Raw genomic sequence first — 18,861 nt, forward strand, 5'->3', positions numbered from 1 at the left:
ATATATATATATATATATATATATATATATATATATATATATATATATATATATATATGGGCCAGGAAGGCATAGATAGCGCGAATCTTGTGGGAAACCATCAGCCGGCAGTAAGACAAGCAATTAGCGTCTTGTCGACCAGTGTCGACAGTGTCTTGGCCTCTGCCCAGACAGCAGGTGTCCAGGTGTCTCGGGTACTAGAGGGTGGAGGGGGGGTGGTTTCTATCTAGACACTGAGGCGTCTGAGAATGTATTGTTGTGGTTGTTGATGCTGATTCCTTATGTTGGAGCATGCAGATACATTGGTGAATAGGCGGTACTGGAAAGAAGCAGGATCTACTGCCTAAGCAGGAGATATCCAAAACACCAGCTTCCAACCAGCGGTTATTACTAGCTTTCCCAGACCATTTACTGTTGTTCCCAACTTTCTTATAGAGTTTAATATTTTTACTAGCATTCCCAGAGAGTTTACTGATGTTTCCAACTTTTCAATAAAATTTACTGTGGTTACCAGGCTTTTCCAGAGAGTTCAATGTTCGTACCAACTTTCCCAGAGAGTTTAATATTGCTGCAAGCATTTCCAGATAGATTACTGTTGTTACCAGCTTTTGCAGAGAGTTTAGTTATATTAAATGCCATCCCAGAGAGTTTACTGTTGTCTCCAGCTTTCTCAGAGAGTTTAATGTTGTTTCCAGCTATACAAGCGAGTTTAACCTTGTTACCGGCTTTCCCAGAGAGTATATTACAGTTACCAGCTTTCCAAGAAAGTTTAATGTGGTTATCAGCTCTCCAAGAAAGTTTAATGTGGATACCATTTTTACCAAACAGTTTAATGTTGTTACAAAAATACCCAGGGAGTCTTCTTTTGTTTCCAGCTTTTTTCGGAATGTTTAATGTTGTTACCAGATTTCCCACAGAGTTTACTGATGTTATCAGCAATCCCAAGGAAGTTTATTGCTGTAATAAGCTCTCCCAGAGAGTTTAGTGTTTTTACCAGATTTACCAGACAGATTAATGTGTGTTCTATCTTTCCCCGAGAGCTTAATATTGTTACCAGTTTTCACAGAGTTGTTGTTAACAACTTTCCCAGATAATTTGATTTTGTTACTAGCTTTTTCAGAGATTTTAATGTTGTTACCAGCTATCCAAGTGTGTACAGTTGTTACTAGGTTTCGTAGAGAGTTTAATGTTGTTACCAGCTTTACCAGAAAGTTGAATGTTGATAGCAGCTTTCCAAGAGAATTTTTATGTTGTTTCCAATTTTACCAGACAGTTTAGTGTTGTCACAAGCTTTCCCAGAGAGTTTTCTGTTTTTTCAAGCTTTTCCAGAGAATTTACTGATGTTACCAGCAATCCCAGAGAGTTTAATGTTGTTACTGTCACGCGTCGCTCACTTTAGCCTTGTGTGATGGGAGTTACACTTAAACAACGGAGGTGTATGTTAATGATCCTATAACCCCCCCCCCCCCGCTGCGGGTCTTCACCCCCTCTACTGGGGTACCGTTGTTAATGATCCTATAACCCCCCACGCTGTGGGTCTTCACCCCCTCTACTGGGGTACCGTTGTTAAGGGGGCGTTATCATTGTTTGGCCGAAAAAATTCGGCCAAACACGAAAAATTTATAAAAATACTACAACGTTCTGGCAACACCGTGGTGCAAACCGTTTAATGTTATGATAATAAATAACGTAATTAGAGCAAATTTTCCAGCCGCAATTGCCCGAAATCTGGTCCTCGCGGCTCGGGTGCGCCGTAGGGTGATGCGTCATACGTTGTAAGCGTCTAGTATTTCGCAATAGAGTGGAGAATATCTTGTTATGCATATACAAATTATAAACACACTCGCTGGCAACTGTCTTCTGTGAGAGGGAGGGGCTATAATCCGATTTACTGGCTTAGTCACCCTCTCAGTGTCTGTGCCGGCGGTCGCATGCCTGACGCGCTCGCACAGATCGTATTTTCTTGCATATACTGCACAATGGATATAGTATCGGACAAGAAGAAAGCTCTAAAGGCAAGAGCTCTACGCGTTAGCCAAGTAAAGAAGGAGCGTAAAGCCACACTGAGGCAAAACAAGAGTTCCCTTGAGTGAAGAGAGAGGGCAGCCTCCCGCCCCCACAACACACTACCTCGCCTCACACCCAGGCACCCACACCTCCTGTGGCACCTGCCACACCTCTGTGGCACCTGCCACACCTCCTGCTGCACATGCCACACCACCTGCGGCACCTGCCACACCACCTGCGGCACCTGCCACTCAAGATCTTAGACCTGCAACTCAAGACGTTCTCCCTCTTGATGTTGCAAGATGTTGCATATTTCAGACCAATTATATTAGGTTAGTATGTATTATGTTTTATATCTTGATACTATATCATAAATAATTGTAAATATAAAGCTGCTGTCTTTTTTTTTATTTTTTTTTATTTTTTTTTTTTTATTTTTTTTTTAATAATTTTTTTTTTTTTTTTTTTATCAGGCGATCTTCATGGAACTTACACACCTTACTGAAGGAATGCCAATCTACAAGGGTGGTAATTTTGATTGAAATTGGTAGTTCATCAACCTCAGCCAAAGGTGGTTGAACTTTGACCTTCATTTTTTACAGGTAACTAATTTGCAACTATATGGTTGAATAACTTTTTTATTTATTATTCAATTTACATGGAACTTGCACATTATATGTAGAGTCTGTGCCTCTAAAAACCCAAGTTATATATTTCTCCTAAGATCATTTATTGATTTTATATATATTTATAAACATCATTTTGTTGCATAATTTTTTGGGTGAACTTTGAAAATTTGTATTATTGCACTAAATAGGTTTGGGATAATAATGCCACTAGACAACCTTTATTATATAGTATTGTGATAGCTGAGTATCATAGAAATAATATCAGTTGATATTTGTATTTGTTATATCAACTTTAAAACATGTAAAAAAATGGTTAAAAAAAGTTTTTTTTTTTTTCTCCCTCTCTATTTAGGCTGCGATGCTGAAACTTGGACCACTTGCAGCCCTCTTCAGGTGTAACACGTCAATAAATTTTCATTGCACTAGAACAACTTTTATGAACCCTAACTAACGCCCCTTAATGATCCTATAACCCCCCACGCTGTGGGTCTTCACCCCCTCTACTGGGGTACCGTTGTTAATGATCCTATAACCCCCCACGCTGCGGGTCTTCACCCCCTCTACTGGGGCACCGTTGTTAATGATCCTATAACCCCCCACGCAGCGGGTCTTCACCCCCTCTACTGGGGTACCGTTGTTAATGATCCTATAACCCCCCACGCTGTGGGTCTTCACCCCCTCTACTGGGGCACCGTTGTTTATGATCCTATAACCCCCACGCTGCGGGTCTTCACCACCTCTACTGGGGCACCGTTGACCACACCCAGGGAGCTCTCCAAGTCATGCCTGAAGCCCGGTCCCCGCCACTACTTGACTATGGAGCTAAGGGAGAGAGGAGAAAGCCCAGCACACACTGCTTGATACTGACAAAGAGCTGAAATCTCTTGAAACCTTGCAAAATGAAGCTATGCGTCTCATCCTTGGGGCTCCAAAGTCCACGAGAATAGTTAATATGAGAGCAGAGTTAAAATTACCTACCATAAGTGAGAGAATTTTGTCTATTAGCACAGTTTTCGGCGTGAAGGCATTGAGTAGTTCCAGACAACACATGAAGTTTCAAGCTAAACTTTCTAATATGCTGCACTCACCTGAGGTCTATAGAAGAAGAACGAAATCTGATTATGTATATTGGTTCTACAAGGTAGCTAACTCCATCAAAATATTAATATGTACCCAACTCAACTAATGATTAATGAGCCAACTACTCCATGGGATAACTGGGATCTATCAGTTGATTTTGTAAATGCGCCCAAGAAAGATAGTGTGCACACTACATTATTAAAACAGTTAACACTGAAAAGCATCACTGAAAGTACTCAGAGTATGGGTAACGATGTGTATCAGTGCTATACCGAAGGCTCTGTAGAAAAAAGTGGACTATGTACCGGATGTGCATGTAACATATTTGAACAATCTTCCCTCGTACATACAGCAATGAAGTGCGTCAATGACTGGGCAAGTACAACTCAAACCGAACTTTCAGGCATATACCTTGCCACTGAATTTTTAAAAGACAAAGGCAGTGGACTGATATACTGTGACTCGCAGAGTGCACTCCTGGCATTGAACGCACATAGTAGTGACACCCAGAAAATAGTCAGTGATATTCGAATGAATGTTTCAGCTGCTAAAGAAAGCAGATTTGAGGTTAAATTCCTATGGATACCATCACATGTTGGCATCTCAAGGCATGACACTGTTGATATGCTTGCAAAGACAGCCTGCAGAAAACCTGTGGTAGAAATTGATATGGGTGTTTCATTAGCAGTGACAAAGAGAATACTTAAACAAATATTAGTGAAGATCTCACCGACCTAACAAATTCACAAAGACCTGAAAGTTGTAGCATTAAATATTATGATAGATATCGTGAGGAGACATTCACATATAGGACTAATAGAACAAGAACCCGGCAATGTGATGTTATAGTGGCCGGAATACGCCTGGGATATAGACGTATCTGGCAGCTTTCTCAAAACCCAAATGTCGAGTACACAATGTGTCAACTTTGTGAAAGAGAAAACATGCACTCTCTTGAACATTATATTGTAGAATGTCCCATATTGACTGACTTTCGCCCTCCTGGGCTAAGGTATGCTGAACTCTGTAATTACTATATGAGTACTGGAACACTTGATGATATATTGGACTTGTATCCAAGATTGACCATTTAATATACCAATTATACAATGTATATATATGATGTAACTATATAACCTGAGCTTGTAAAAGCACCTTCAGTGATTATGTGCTTAATTGCACACTAGTTTCTTTATCAGCTATCTCACCCTGTCAGAGTAAATGAGACAAATGTATGTGAATGCAAGTGTATATATATATATATGTGTGTGTGTGTATGTATATGTATGGGTATAAAGTATATACGGAAGCTGATCAGAATTACATTTCACCTTTGTGAATGTACATTAATGACACTGTAAAAGATACAATGCTGGTTAGCATTGTAAACGTGTGGCCACATCTGTGGTAGAAAAAAAACTGCTTGAGCTCGATCCTGCAATGTGCAACACCCCCAAAGAGAGAGAGCGCCAACGGCCATACCACGTTGAGAACACCGCTTCTCGTCCGATCAGCGAAGTTAAGCAACGTTGGGTTTGGTTAGTACTTGGATGGGTGACTGCCTGGGAACACCAAATGCTGTTGGCAATAATATTAAGGGGGGAGCCGGTCGGCCGAGCGGACACAAGTCACTGGACTTGTGATCCTGTGGTCCTGGGTTCGATCCCAGGCGCCGGCGAGAAACAATGGGCAGAGTTTCTGTCACCCTATGCCCCTGTTACCTAACAGTAAAATGGGTACCTGGGTGTTAGTCAGCTGTCACAGGCTGCTTCCTGGGGGTGGAGGCCTGGTCGAGGACCGGGCCGCGGGGACACTAAAGCCCCGAAATCATCTCAAGATAACCCCCACCGGGTTTGCCCACCTACACGTGCAAAGTTTTGCCGGACCTCCGGTCGTTACCTCAGTTCTCAACATTTATTTCGGTCGCCAGCTGGGTAATCTTCTCTGCGTCCCGGCAACGCTTTCATTTCAGATTTGATACAGTGTTGCCACCTAGTGTCACTTTTCTGTTTAATATCAGTGCTAGTGTGGTGCAATATAATATCACTTGTTCACAATGTTCAGTGAGATGAGGAGTCATATAAAAGCGATAATAAAAGTAAATAAAGTTTACTGAAGAGAAAACTACATAAACATGATAGAAGTATACATGTAATAATATATAAATCAGATGACAGTGGCGCTTCTTTGGTGGCTTCCGGCAACCCGAGTCAACTGAACGAATTTAAGGGGATATTTGCCCTTATGGGGGCCGGCTCCGTCAGCGAAGACCCATAATCCTCTCGGCTCCGCCACTCGCTGTTTTCACCAGGTAGAAGATGACATGCAAGCTGCCCTACAGCAACCTGTTCTCGCAAATTTAATAAGTCAATATTGACTTATTAAGTATGTGCATAGGTGACACTTAACATAATAGATACCCTTAAAAAGATTCATAGAAAACACCGACCTTAGCTAACCTTGTTAGTATCTTAAGATAAGCATCTTATTGCTTCGTAATTACAATTATTACCTAACCTATAATAGGTATAGGTTAAGTAATAATTGTAATTACGAAGCAATAAGATGCTTATCTTAAGATACTAACAAGGTTGTGTAAGGTCGGTGTTTTCTATGAATCTTTTTAAGGGTATCTATTATGTTTAGTATATCACCTATGCACGTAGTTAATAAGTCAATATTGACTTTACGAATTTACGAGAACGGGTTGCCTACAGCCTAATCTACTCCTAAGAATCAATAGACATTCTAGTAACAACCTATATATACTTCTATGCCTATCATGCCTAATTATCAAGGGACAATGGGAGGGAATAATGATCTACCTGTAACATATCCTGCCCTCAGACGCCTGGACTCCGATGGTAGTCGTGGTCCTCACATCATTCCTCAGCGTTCCGGTCGAGTTACAGGTCCCTAGGCGTCATGAAGATACGAGTCGTCTCCGTGCTCACTCCCAAATATGCAGTTCCTGATCACTGGCTTGGCCAGTTGTCCCTGCTCACGTTGTCTCCCTCGATCTCTCCTTCACTGAGACCAAATACTCATAGATCCGGTTGCGACTTCTCCTTTCTGAGTTTCCAGTGGACGTGATCCAATCACAGCTCTGAGCACCTCGGAGTTCCGCTGGCGGGAAGCCACTTGCTACTCCTGTCGTCGCCGTTCTCAACTCCTCCAAGACTATCAACTCACAGTCCTCGGCGCCCTCACACCGCTGGAACTCGGCTTCCTCGCACTTCCCTAAAGTGTGTTAGTCTTCCGTAGTCACTGCCAATATGTCAGGCTGCGATATTCCCCTGGATGAGGCTCCTGGACCTAAGACGAGAGCACAACCAGCACAAGTCCGTTCTCAACCAAGTGCCGTGAATCTCTGAGAGCCCAGCAGTCTACAAGCCCCCAGCCCAGCCTCCCGGTCACGTCATAGTCCCCCAGGGACGGGGTCTCATTGGTTAATCTCGTTACGTGACCACAGCCCGCCAATCGCCAGCCTGCTGGCGCCTTCACGGTTTTGGCGCACTTTTGTCGGTCCGTCTCCATTTTGTATACACTAAGGGTAAGGTGTACCCTTATACACTAAGGGTAAGGTGCATCCTTATACACTAAGGGTAAGGTGTACCCTTATACACTAAGGGTAAGGTGTACCCTTATACACTAAGGGTAAGGTGTACCCTTATACACTAAGGTAAGGTGTACCCTTATACACTAAGGTAAGGTGTACCCTTATACACTAAGGTAAGGTGCATCCTTATACACTAAGGGTAAAATGTACCCTTATTCACTAAGGGTAAGAGTCGGGTAATACACTTCCACTGTGTACTCGTCTACTGCATACCCTAAGGGTAAGAATCGGGTTCATTACCCTTAAGGGTAAGGGTACACTAAGATTGTATACACATCTTATATACATGTAAGCCGCCATGCAAGCCAAAACTAAAATAACCATTTAACACCCGAATAAGTACTCTTGCTAGCTGACACCTATGGTAAACGAAAACCTGCATCTCAGGAAACCTGCCGGGTGTAGTGATATGGATCTTCTCACTTGATAAGGGAAGATATAGAAGAGGGCATCGTAACATTACCAGCTTTCCCCTGAGAGTTTAATGTTGTTACCAACTTTCCCAGAGTGTTTACTGTTGTTACTAGTTTTCCTTAAGAATTTTACTGTTGTTACCAGCTTTCCCTCTGAGTTTAATGTAGTTACCAGCTTTCACAATTGAATTCAATGTTGCTATGAGCTTTCCTAATAGAATTCAATGTTGCTATGAGCTTTCCCAGAAAGTTTAATGTAGTTACCAGCTCTCCAAGAGTTTAATGTTGTTTCCAGCTTTACCAGACAGTTTAGTGTTTGCATGCTTTCCCAAAGGGTTCCCAAACGTCACAGCCCATATAAGAAGCCCTGCCAGCGTTCAGAGCGTCAGAGTACCCTTCTGGTGTTCATTGCTTCAGCATCTATCCTTGCTTATGGGTGACGGTAGACGCACATAGAATTTAGTATAATGTTTTACTTTCACCTATGTTATGAATGTAAAATTCACATGTATATATATTTCTCTTTTGATTGTGTTCAAGCCAAGCAAATAAGGTAAGTTTTCATTAATTGTTATTTGTCATTTTGTGTAAAATTAAAATAATTTTTGATTGTATTACATGTTTGAAATTTTCATTTTCTTTTTTTACCCGCAGCTCTCACACAGTAAAAATATCCAGCAGTTTTTTTTACTTAGTTTTCTCCTTTTTTGTATTAATGTGCAATTGGCACAACACCTGCCAGAATAGTTACTGCTCTATTACTGCGTCATATTATCATAGCAATATGGAAGTTGTAATGAAGGACCTGATGACTCTAATTGGAGCCCTGAGGACGGAGTTGGACTCTCTACAGGAGGAGGTACGACAGCTGAAACAACATCGAGAAGAAACGAAGGAGGAGAACAGTAGTAAAAAGACCTCGTCTTGGAAAGTAGTGAAGGACAGGGGCCTTAAGAAGACTTTGATAAATCCGCCAACAGACGCCCTAAGAACTTCTAATTCATTTGCCATATTGAAAGACGAGTGCTGTGGTGAGACTGTGGGTCACGCGAAAGGGAAAGCAACAAAGAGCAACGACGCGCAGGCCCCTCAGAGAGTAAAGGAAGTACCTAAGAGAACTTTAGTTGTGGGAGATTCCCAGATAAGGTATCTGGATAAAACGTTCTGTGCTAGAGATAGGAAGTACAGGTTAAGGGTTTGCTATCCCGGAGCTGGTAATGGAGATATTATAAACAACATGAATGATATTATGGCTGGAAATGGGAACAATCCCGTTACTGGCATTAGCGCGGGAGGAAATGATGTTGGTCGAGTTAGGAGTGAAGAACTGATTCAGAGGTATAAAACAGCCATAGAATTAGTTAGAAGCAAGGGAGGAATCCTGATCATATGTGGCATTCTTCCAAGAAAGGGAGTGGCAAATGAATGGATGTCGAGGGCACCTGGTGTCAATTGCCGGCTGGAAAGATATTGCAAATCAAATGCAATATCTTTCATAGACAACTGGGAACACTTCTATGGATAAAATTAAATGTATGCTCGTGATGGGGTGCATCTATCGAGAGCTGGGGTTGTTGTTGTTGCGAACTCGTTGGAACCAGTAATTAGAGGCATTTGTTTGGGTTTAAACTGTTAGTAGATAGTGGTATGGGAATTGATTTGGAGGAAGGAGGTAATAAAAGTATGTGTTTGTGGGAGAAAAGAATTGGCAAAATGATCAGGGAAAGAGAAGGGCCTCAAAATAACAATTCACTTAGGGTATATTACACTAACACTAAAAGTCTAAGAAATAAAATAAACGATTTAAATGCTCTTGTCTGCACAGAAAAAACATAGATATTATTGCACTTACCGAAACGTGGATGAATGTAGAAAATAGAGAGCTATTAGCTAAATATCAAATAAATGGATTTAAACTATTTCACACAGCTAGATATATTAGACGAGGAGGGGGAGTAGCCACATATGTTAGGGACAATTTGAAATGAAGTCTAAAAGAGGGAATCAAAACTGAGCCACACACAGAAACTATTTGGAGAGAATTAAAAGAAAAAGCAAATAATATTATAATAGGAGTTATATATAGGCCACCAAATTTAGACAGAATGGATACAAAGCATCTATGGGATGAAATATCTAGAGCATCTAGATCTAACAGTATTCATGTCATGGGTGACATTAATTTTAATGGAATAAACTGGTCAAACAAAACAGGGAATAATGAAGCAGAAGATTTTCTAGAAGTAATTGATGATTGCTTTCTTACGCAACACATTAAGGAACCAACGCAAGGAAATAATATCTCAGTCTCCGAGATAGGGCCTAACATAGTATAACAGTAGTATAGGCCCGAGTATAGTATAACATAGTATAGGCCCGAGATAGGGCCTAAGATAGTATAACAGTCTCCGTGGTGCAGTGGTAAGACACTCGCCTGGCGTTCCGCGAGCGCTATGTCATGGGTTCGTATCCTGGCCGGGGAGGATTTACTGGGCGCAATTCCTTAACTGTAGCCTCTGTTTAACGCAACAGTAAAATGTGTACTTGGATGAAAAAACGATTCTTCGCGGCAGGGGATCGTATTCCAGGGACCATAGGATTAAGGACTTGCCCGAAACGCTACGCGTACTAGTGGCTGTACAAAAATGTAACAACTCTTGTATATATCTCATCATCATCAATATTTTAGATTTAGTGTTAACTAACAGGGAAACACAAATTAAGGACATCAAAATAGGGAGTGAGCTAGGGAAAAGTGATTATAAAGAAATCAGATTTAGCATTGAGTGGAATAGATCTGTAGGAGAAAATTATGTTAAAGTGCCTGATTTTCGAAAAGCTGATTTCAATAGCTTAAGAATTTTTTTGGGTCAAATCGATTGGAAAGTCTTGGGTATGGGGTGTGGGCCGGTATTGGAGCTAGATGTGAACCCAGCGATAGGTGACGTAAAAGGGGTTTTCGATGTGGATTCAAAATATAACCTATTTAAAAATATTCTAAGCAAAGCCCAGGAATGTAGTAACCATATAAATTGAATAGATCGAATACTAATGATCCAAAGTGGATAACAAAGGATCTGAAGAACCTTATAGGTAAAAAGAGAGCGCGGTACAAAAAGATTAAGAATGGGGAAGTCAGTTTAGAACAGGAATTCGTACAACTGGTTAGAAATACTAAAAAAGAGATAAGGAAAGCAAAAAGAAACTATGAAGTTCTCATAGCAGAGCAAGCAAAGACAAATCCTAAAGGGTTTTTCCAGTTATACCGGACAAAGATTAGGGAAAGGATAGGTCCATTAAAAACTGAGACAGGTCAAATAACAGATAGTGATGAAGTGATGAGTAGTATTTGTAATAAGTATTTTATATCTGTATTTACTAAAGAGGAACTTAACAATATGCCTTCAGCCGAACAAGTCTATGTGGGTGGGGACGAGGACAGGTTGACGAGTTTAGCAGTTAGCAGGGAGGATGTTATTAAACAAATAGTAAAACTCAAACCAAACAAATCCCCAGGGCCGGATGAAGTGTTTGCCAGGGTGCTTAAAGAATGCAAAGAGGAGCTTTCCGAGCCACTGTCTACCATATTTAATAATTCAATAGAGTCAGGCAGAGTGCCAGAATTATGGAAAGTTGCTTATGTGATACCAGTTTATAAGAAAGGAGATAGATCACTTGCGTCAAACTATCGGCGAATTAGCCTAACGTACATTGTGGGAAAGTTACTCGAATCGATAATTGCAAATAAAATTCGTCTCCATCTTGAAAAACATAAATTAATAACAATGGAGTCGCAAAATGGTTTTATAAATGGCCGTTCATGTTTATCAAATTTGTTATCTTTTTATTCTAGCATTGGAGAATTAGCTCCAGGATGCATAAAAAGGCAAGGAATTTACTGGGTTTGCAAAGATGACAGATTAATGTTAGAGAACATAACTAAACTGATGAAAAACATTCCCGAGTCACAGAGATTACCATTCACAGACAGGCTACCAGTGATATATGCGGACTGGGAAAAGTCAACATTGGATAACGACCAAAACTCAGGAACAGATATTTTGGAGAACCGCAGCAGTAGTGTGGAGGAGGAGACTATTGTGGTACAAAATAACAGCAATATTGCAGAGCCAGATAATATAAACGATGAGAGCAACAGTGAAAGAGAGTGCATAGATGAAGGAATTGGGACGAAAAACGGAGATGGCTCCAATAAAGAGGTAGACAAGACAGTCACAGATATAAATACCTTGAAAAACGCAAAACCGGAACACATTTGCAAATTCTACGCTAAAGGAATATGCAAATATGGAAAATTAGGAGCAAAATGCCATTTTCTGCATCCTCGAAAATGCAGGAACATGTTGGAGAGGTGTACATGCCGTTTTGGAACAGGGTGTAGATACTTCCACCCTAAATTATGTCAATTTTCAATTAGGGACAAAAAATGCTACAATCTTCAGTGTCCGGAATTCCATGTGAGAGGTACAGAGCGTTATAGACGGGAAGATCAATATGACACTACTGGAAATTTTTTAGAGGAAGGCAGAAACAGAGTAGTAAATATAAGAGAGAGGAACAGTCAGATGGAACCACTACAGGATTACAGAGGGGAACGGAGATACCCACAAGACTGGAATTCAAATTACCAACAAGCACACAGGTACTACACCAGACAACACCCGTCCTACTACCAAAACCGGACGAATCACTTCCAAAACGACACACCCTGGACGCAAACACAGTGGCCTCCTTACCAGAGCCTCAGATATTAACACCAAGTAAGGCTTCCAGCACTTCCACTAACACGATAACATCATTTATATTTGCCAACATCCAGGGTATAAAAACACGCAAAACCAACAAAGTTCAATTTATAGATGGTCTCCTTCGTGAGGCAAATGCAGTGTTTGCAGCCCTAACAGAAACCCACACAAAGGACTACCATGATGGTGAAATATGGATCTCAGAGTACAATCTTTTCAGATGTGATAGGAAACACCGGCTTCAGGGTGGGGTCAGCCTCTACATCAAAGACACACTCATCTGTACTGAGCTGCTAAACACTTCATGATATGGTGGAAGTGCTGATAATCAAAATAGAGATTTTAAATGTAGTTATTGTCCTTGTATATAAGTCACCGGAGGCAAACCCTCAGCAGTTTAAAGACCAACTAATGAAAATAGAACACTGCTTGGAAAACCTCACAAATCTAGCTCCGAACATCATCCTGCTTGGGGACTTCAACCTACGGCACCTGAAATGGAAGCACCTGGCTAATACAGTAATATCAGAAAGAATACCAGGAAGTAGCCTAAATGAACAGGCACATGCAAATGACCTGCTACGGATGTGCGACAGGTTTGCCTTAAACCAGCAAATAGTAGAACCAACTAGGAAGGAGAACACGCTGGACATCATTTTCACTAATAATGATGAATTGATCAGGAACATAATGATTACAAATACCTGTTACTCAGATCACAACTTAATTGAAGTTATGACAACCATGGGGAGTAGACCTTCAAAACCAGTCCAGATTCCCGGTGGAGGAGATTTCAGCAAATTCAACTTCAATAATAAACAGATAAACTGGGAGCAAATAAACCAGGACTTCACAGAAATAAACTGGGAAGAACAGCTAGAAAATGCAAACCTGAACCAGTGCCTGGAAAAAATAAGCTCAGTAGCACTAGAAATATGTTCAAACCGCATACCTCTAAGAAAAAAGAGGAAGAGATGCAGATTGGAACGGGAACGTCGTTCCCTATATAGGCGAAGAAAACGAATCGCGGAACAACTTGAGAGTAGCACCCTATCTCAAGTTAGGTAGAGAAATAGAAACAATTGAACGCAAGCTACAAGAATCATACAAAGCCCAGGAGAGGCAAAGAGAGCAAAAGGCCATCAGTGAAATAGAAAGAAATCCGAAATATTTTTTCTCCTATGCAAAATCAAGATCAAAAACCACATCTAGTATCGGGCCCCTGCGAAAGGGAGATGGAACTTTCACCGATGACAACAAAGAAATGAGCGAGCTACTGAGGACGCAGTACGACTCTGTTTTCAGCGAGCCATTAAACACACTAAAGATTGATAACCCAAATGAATTTTTCATGGATACGATACTAACATCAAGTCATATATCAGACGTCACCCTATCCCCACTGGATTTTGAAGAAGCCATAAACAGTATGCCTATGAACTCTGCACCAGGCCCGGATTCTTGGAACTCCATATTCATAAAGAACTGTAAAAAAACACTATCGCAGGCCCTCCACATTCTGTGGAGACAAAGCCTAGATACTGGCGTTATTCCTGATATACTAAAAACAGCAGAGATAGCACCACTTCATAAAGGAGGAAATAAGGCAGAGGCAAAAAATTACAGATCGATAGCGCTAACATCGCACATCATAAAAATTTTTGAGAGAGTGCTAAGAAGTAAAATCACAAAATACATGGAATCACAGCAACTCCATAACCCCGGACAACATGGTTTCAGAACAGGGCGCTCTTGCCTGTCGCAGTTGCTGGACCACTATGATATGGCATTAGATGCTATGGAAGACAAACATAACGCGGATGTAATTTACACAGATTTCGCAAAAGCTTTTGATAAATGTGACCATGGTGTTATTGCACATAAAATGCGTTCCAAAGGAATTACCGGAAAAATAGGCAGATGGATCTACAATTTCCTGACCAACAGAACCCAATGTGTAATAGTCAACAAAATAAAATCCAACCCATCAACCGTGAAGAGCTCAGTCCCCCAGGATACTGTGCTTGCTCCAGTACTTTTTCTCATCCTCATTTCGGACAAAGACAAGAACACAACCTATAGCACTGTATCATCCTTTGCAGATGACACTAGGATCTTCATGAGAGTAGGCAACATAGAGGACACAGCGAACCTCCAGTCAGATGTAGATAAGGTCTTTCTATGGGCTACAGAAAATAATATGGTGTTTAACGAAGATAAGTTCCAGCTCATGCGCTATGGAAAAAATGAAAATATAAAAACGGAAACCACGTACAAAACTCAGGCAAATGATAACATAGAACGAAAAGGCAATGTAAAGAATCTGGGTGTATTCATGTCGGAAGACCTTACCTTTAAAGAACACAATAAAGTAGCCGTCACAACTGCAAGAAAAATGACAGGTTGGATAACAAGAACTTTTCACACTAGAGATGCTATACCGATGATGATACTTTTCAAAACGCTTGTGCTCTCTAGAGTGGAGTACTGCTGCACAATGACAGCACCTTTCAAAGCTGGAGAAATTACTGACCTGGAGAGCGTGCAGAGATCCTTTACTGCTAGAATCCACTCAGTAAAACATCTAAACTATTGGGACCGACTAAAGAGCCTAAAACTGTACTCCCTTGAGCGCAGGCGGGAGAGGTACATAATAATTTACACGTGGAAAATATTAGAGGGGCTGGTCCCAAACCTGCACACAGAAATACCATCACATGAGACCAGAAGACATGGCAGGATGTGCAGAATACCCCCGTTGAAAAACAGAGGTGCAACTGGTAGTCTGAGAGAGAACTCTATCAACATCAGAGGTCCGAGACTGCTCATCACGCTTCCACTACACATAAGGGGCATAACTGGCCGACCCCTCACAGTGTTCAAGAGAGAACTGGATAAGCACCTCCAAAGGATACCTGATCAACCAGGCTGTGACTCGTACGTCAGGCTGCGAGCAGCCGCGTCCAACAGCCTGGTTGATCAGTCCGGCAACCAGGAGGCCTGGTCGACGACCGGGCCGCGGGGACGCTAAGCCCCGGAAGCACCTCAAGGTAACCTCAAGGTAAGGTAAGGTTGTTGAGGCAGTTGATAGTGGTAAGGATTGTGATGTTGTGTACCTTGACTTTAGCAAAGCTTTTGATACAGTGCCACATGGAAAGACTGATTAAAATGATAGAGGCTCATGGTATTGGGGGTGCTATATTAAGCTGGATTACGGCATGGCTATCCCAAAGGAAACAGAGAGTTAGTATAAATGGAGTCAAGTCAGAGTGGGAAAATGTTGTAAGTGGAGTGCCTCGAGGCTCTGTCCTGGGCCCTTTGTTGTTTATAATATATATAAATGATTTAGATTCAGGTTTGAGTAGCAACATTTGCAAATTTGCCGATGATACAAAAATCGGCAGGGAAATTAATATGGAAGAAGACTCACTATCACTTCAAGTTGATCTAAATAGGGTTTTGAAATGGTCAAAGGATTAGCAGATGCAGTTTAATGCTGATAAATGTAGAGTTCTGAGGCTAAGTAATAATCATAGAGTTACAAGATACGAGCTAGATGGTGTTGAGATTGCGAAGTCGGATTGCGAAAGGGATCTGGGAGTTATGATTAGTAAGAACTTAAAACAAAAGGATCAATGCATGAATGTTCGTAATAAGGCAAATAGGACACTGGGATTTATTAATCGAAGCGTTAGTAACAAGACACCTGATGTGGTTCTTCAGCTCTATCTAGCTCTGGTTAGGCCCTATTTAGATTATGCAGTTCAGTTTTGGTCGCCGTACTATAGAATGGATATAAATTCACTTGAACGTGTCCAGCGTAGGATGACTAAGTTAATTCCCCAAATTAGAAATCTTTCATATGAAGAAAGATTAACAAAGCTTAAGTTGCATTAACTGGAAAGGCGAAGAGTTAGGGGTGACATGATAGAAGTTTACAAGTGGATGAATGGACATAACAAAGGGGATATTAATAGGGTTAATAGGGATTATTAGGGATTATTAATAGGTATTGCTAAAAAAAATTACTATCCGATCTTCATTTTTTTTAAAATGAGAGCCATTGTTTTCCCACAATCCTCCATAGGCCGCATGGGATTCTGGGTCACGCCATGCGGTCGGCCTAGGCCTTTGTTTACCTCTGTCGTGACCGGAATGCCGCCCGCCCGCGTTCATAACTTGTGCACCTTTCTGCCCTGTTTAGGCGTGTTTATTTTTTTTTTTTATTTTATTTTTTTTTTTTGAGATATATACAAGAGTTGTTACATTCTTGTACAGCCACTAGTACGCGTAGCGTTTCGGGCAGGTCCCTGGAATACGATCCCCTGCCGCGAAGAATCGTTTTTTCATCCAAGTACACATTTTACTGTTGCGTTAAACAGAGGCTACAGTTAAGGAATTGCGCCCAGTAAATCCTCCCCGGCCAGGATACGAACCCATGACATAGCGCTCGCGGAACGCTAGGCGAGTGTCTTACCACTACACCATGGAGACTGTACTAAATTCGATCTTATGTACTTATTCTTATGTACTTATGTACTTGTATTGTACTTATTCGTTCCTATGTCTTGCAATCACCGTATTACTTGAAAACATGGATCGTGGTAAAGGACAGAGCACTTCGGCGCCCAAGAAAGATACGAAAACCACCAAGGAGGATAGGTTGAGTATGCTCTACCAAAAGTTCAGCAGGGTGAAGCTTACCCCCTAGTAAAATTCCTGAATTGTTGGATAATTTATCTGATGTCGAGGCAGATGTTGAGGGGGAAGAACGTCAAAGCGATTTCAGTAGTGATAATGAGGGGACCGCGAAGTCTGATGAGTTTGATGAATCATCGAGTGAGGAGAGTAGCGAGGGGAGTGAGGATGAGGCGACAGATGAGCGCCGCCCCCAAGCCACCCATAAGGAGGCGTGAAGGACGGCTTCACCAGTCAAATCCTGATGATGCCTGGTCTAGTGACAATACACCACCATTTGTAGACAGTTTCACTGCCACACCAGTCCTAACTGTCCCAGTGCCAACCACTCCCGTGCAATTCATACAATTATTCCTGACACGGGCCCTCATTGAATATATCACAGTGGAAACGAACAGGTATGCCAGACAATTTATTCAGAATGCTTCCAGGCACACCATGAGGATGTGGCAAGAGGTATCGTTGAAGGAAATGGCCAGGTATTTGGGTCTGTCTATGTTGATGGGTATTGCACCCCTCCCGACGATGAGAATGTACTGGCAAACAAGCCGGTTGTGGCATATGAGGACCTTCAATATTTTCATGACTGCAAAACGATACCAACATATCAGCCAGTTTTTCCATAGTTACAACAAGCTTGCAATTTCCCCAAACAATAAGGACCGAATGATAAAAGTGCGCACAATCATTACTTATTTTACCACCAAGTTTGGCACATACTACGTTCCCAATAAAGCACTCAGTTTGGATGAAGGGACAATGTCGTGGCGTGGTCGTTATCCTTCAAAGTTTACAATCCAAATAAACCAGATAAGTATGGGGTAAAGTTGTACATGCTTACTGAGGCAGGGACTGGCTACATTATTGACTTTGAGGTGTATGCCTGAGTTGGTAAGACAACAGTGGAGACAATGATGGCCTTGATGCGGCCATTATTGCACAAGGGTTATCATCTCTATATGGACAATTACTATAACTCTGTCCATCTCACAGAATTGCTACGGGAACATGGCGTGTACACTTGTGGAACACTGAGATTGCAGCGTGGCGCCCCCAAAGATCTGCAACAACTTGCAAAAGGCAAATTCGCTGTTGATCAAACCATTTTCAGGCGCAAGGACAACACTTTTATTATCCTATGGAAAGACAAGAGAGTGGTGTCATTGATCACAAACTGCCATAATGCTGACACACAAGAAGTACAACGAAGGAAGAGAGTGAGGAAACGTGACGGAGCAGCATCAGTAAAGATTGTAACTGTGAACAAACCCACTGCCATTTGCGACTACAACACCAACATGAAAGGTGTTGATCACTTCGACCAAATGGTCAAATATTACAGGTTCATCAGGAAATCACATAAGTGGACGAAGAAGATCACATTTTATTTCCTTCAGATGGCTATACGCAATGCATATGTGTTGTACAAGATGTACACAACTGATGCCAAGAAATTGACCCTACTCCAGTTTCACGAGGTAGCAATATGGTCCCTGTTGAGGTGGGACCAGGATGAGTGGCCTGCAACTGAAAGCCCTATCCCACATGCTGATGATTACCAAGATCCTTCTGATGATATCAAATCAGCTATCAGGATAGATAAAAACAGTCCCCGTAGTAGTAGGAGAATGCTCATCAAACTTGCAAAT

General features: G+C 41.5%; 1 long non-coding RNA gene and 1 other non-coding gene across 2 annotated transcripts; both read left to right on the top strand.

Moving 5' to 3' along the window:
• Window positions 1-1,573: 1,573 nt before the first annotated feature.
• Window positions 1,574-3,093, top strand: LOC138360080 (uncharacterized). Its single transcript, XR_011226195.1, has 3 exons — window positions 1,574-2,339; window positions 2,481-2,609; window positions 2,989-3,093. It is a non-coding gene; the product is annotated as an uncharacterized lncRNA (long non-coding RNA).
• Window positions 3,094-5,184: 2,091 nt separating this feature from the next.
• LOC123750655 (5S ribosomal RNA) lies at window positions 5,185-5,303 on the top strand. The gene has a single exon (XR_006772028.1). It is a non-coding gene; the product is annotated as a 5S ribosomal RNA (ribosomal RNA).
• Window positions 5,304-18,861: the final 13,558 nt, after the last annotated feature.

The sequence above is a fragment of the Procambarus clarkii genome, unplaced genomic scaffold (assembly GCF_040958095.1).
Source record: "Procambarus clarkii isolate CNS0578487 unplaced genomic scaffold, FALCON_Pclarkii_2.0 HiC_scaffold_95, whole genome shotgun sequence".
Taxonomy (NCBI): Eukaryota; Metazoa; Arthropoda; class Malacostraca; order Decapoda; family Cambaridae; genus Procambarus; species Procambarus clarkii.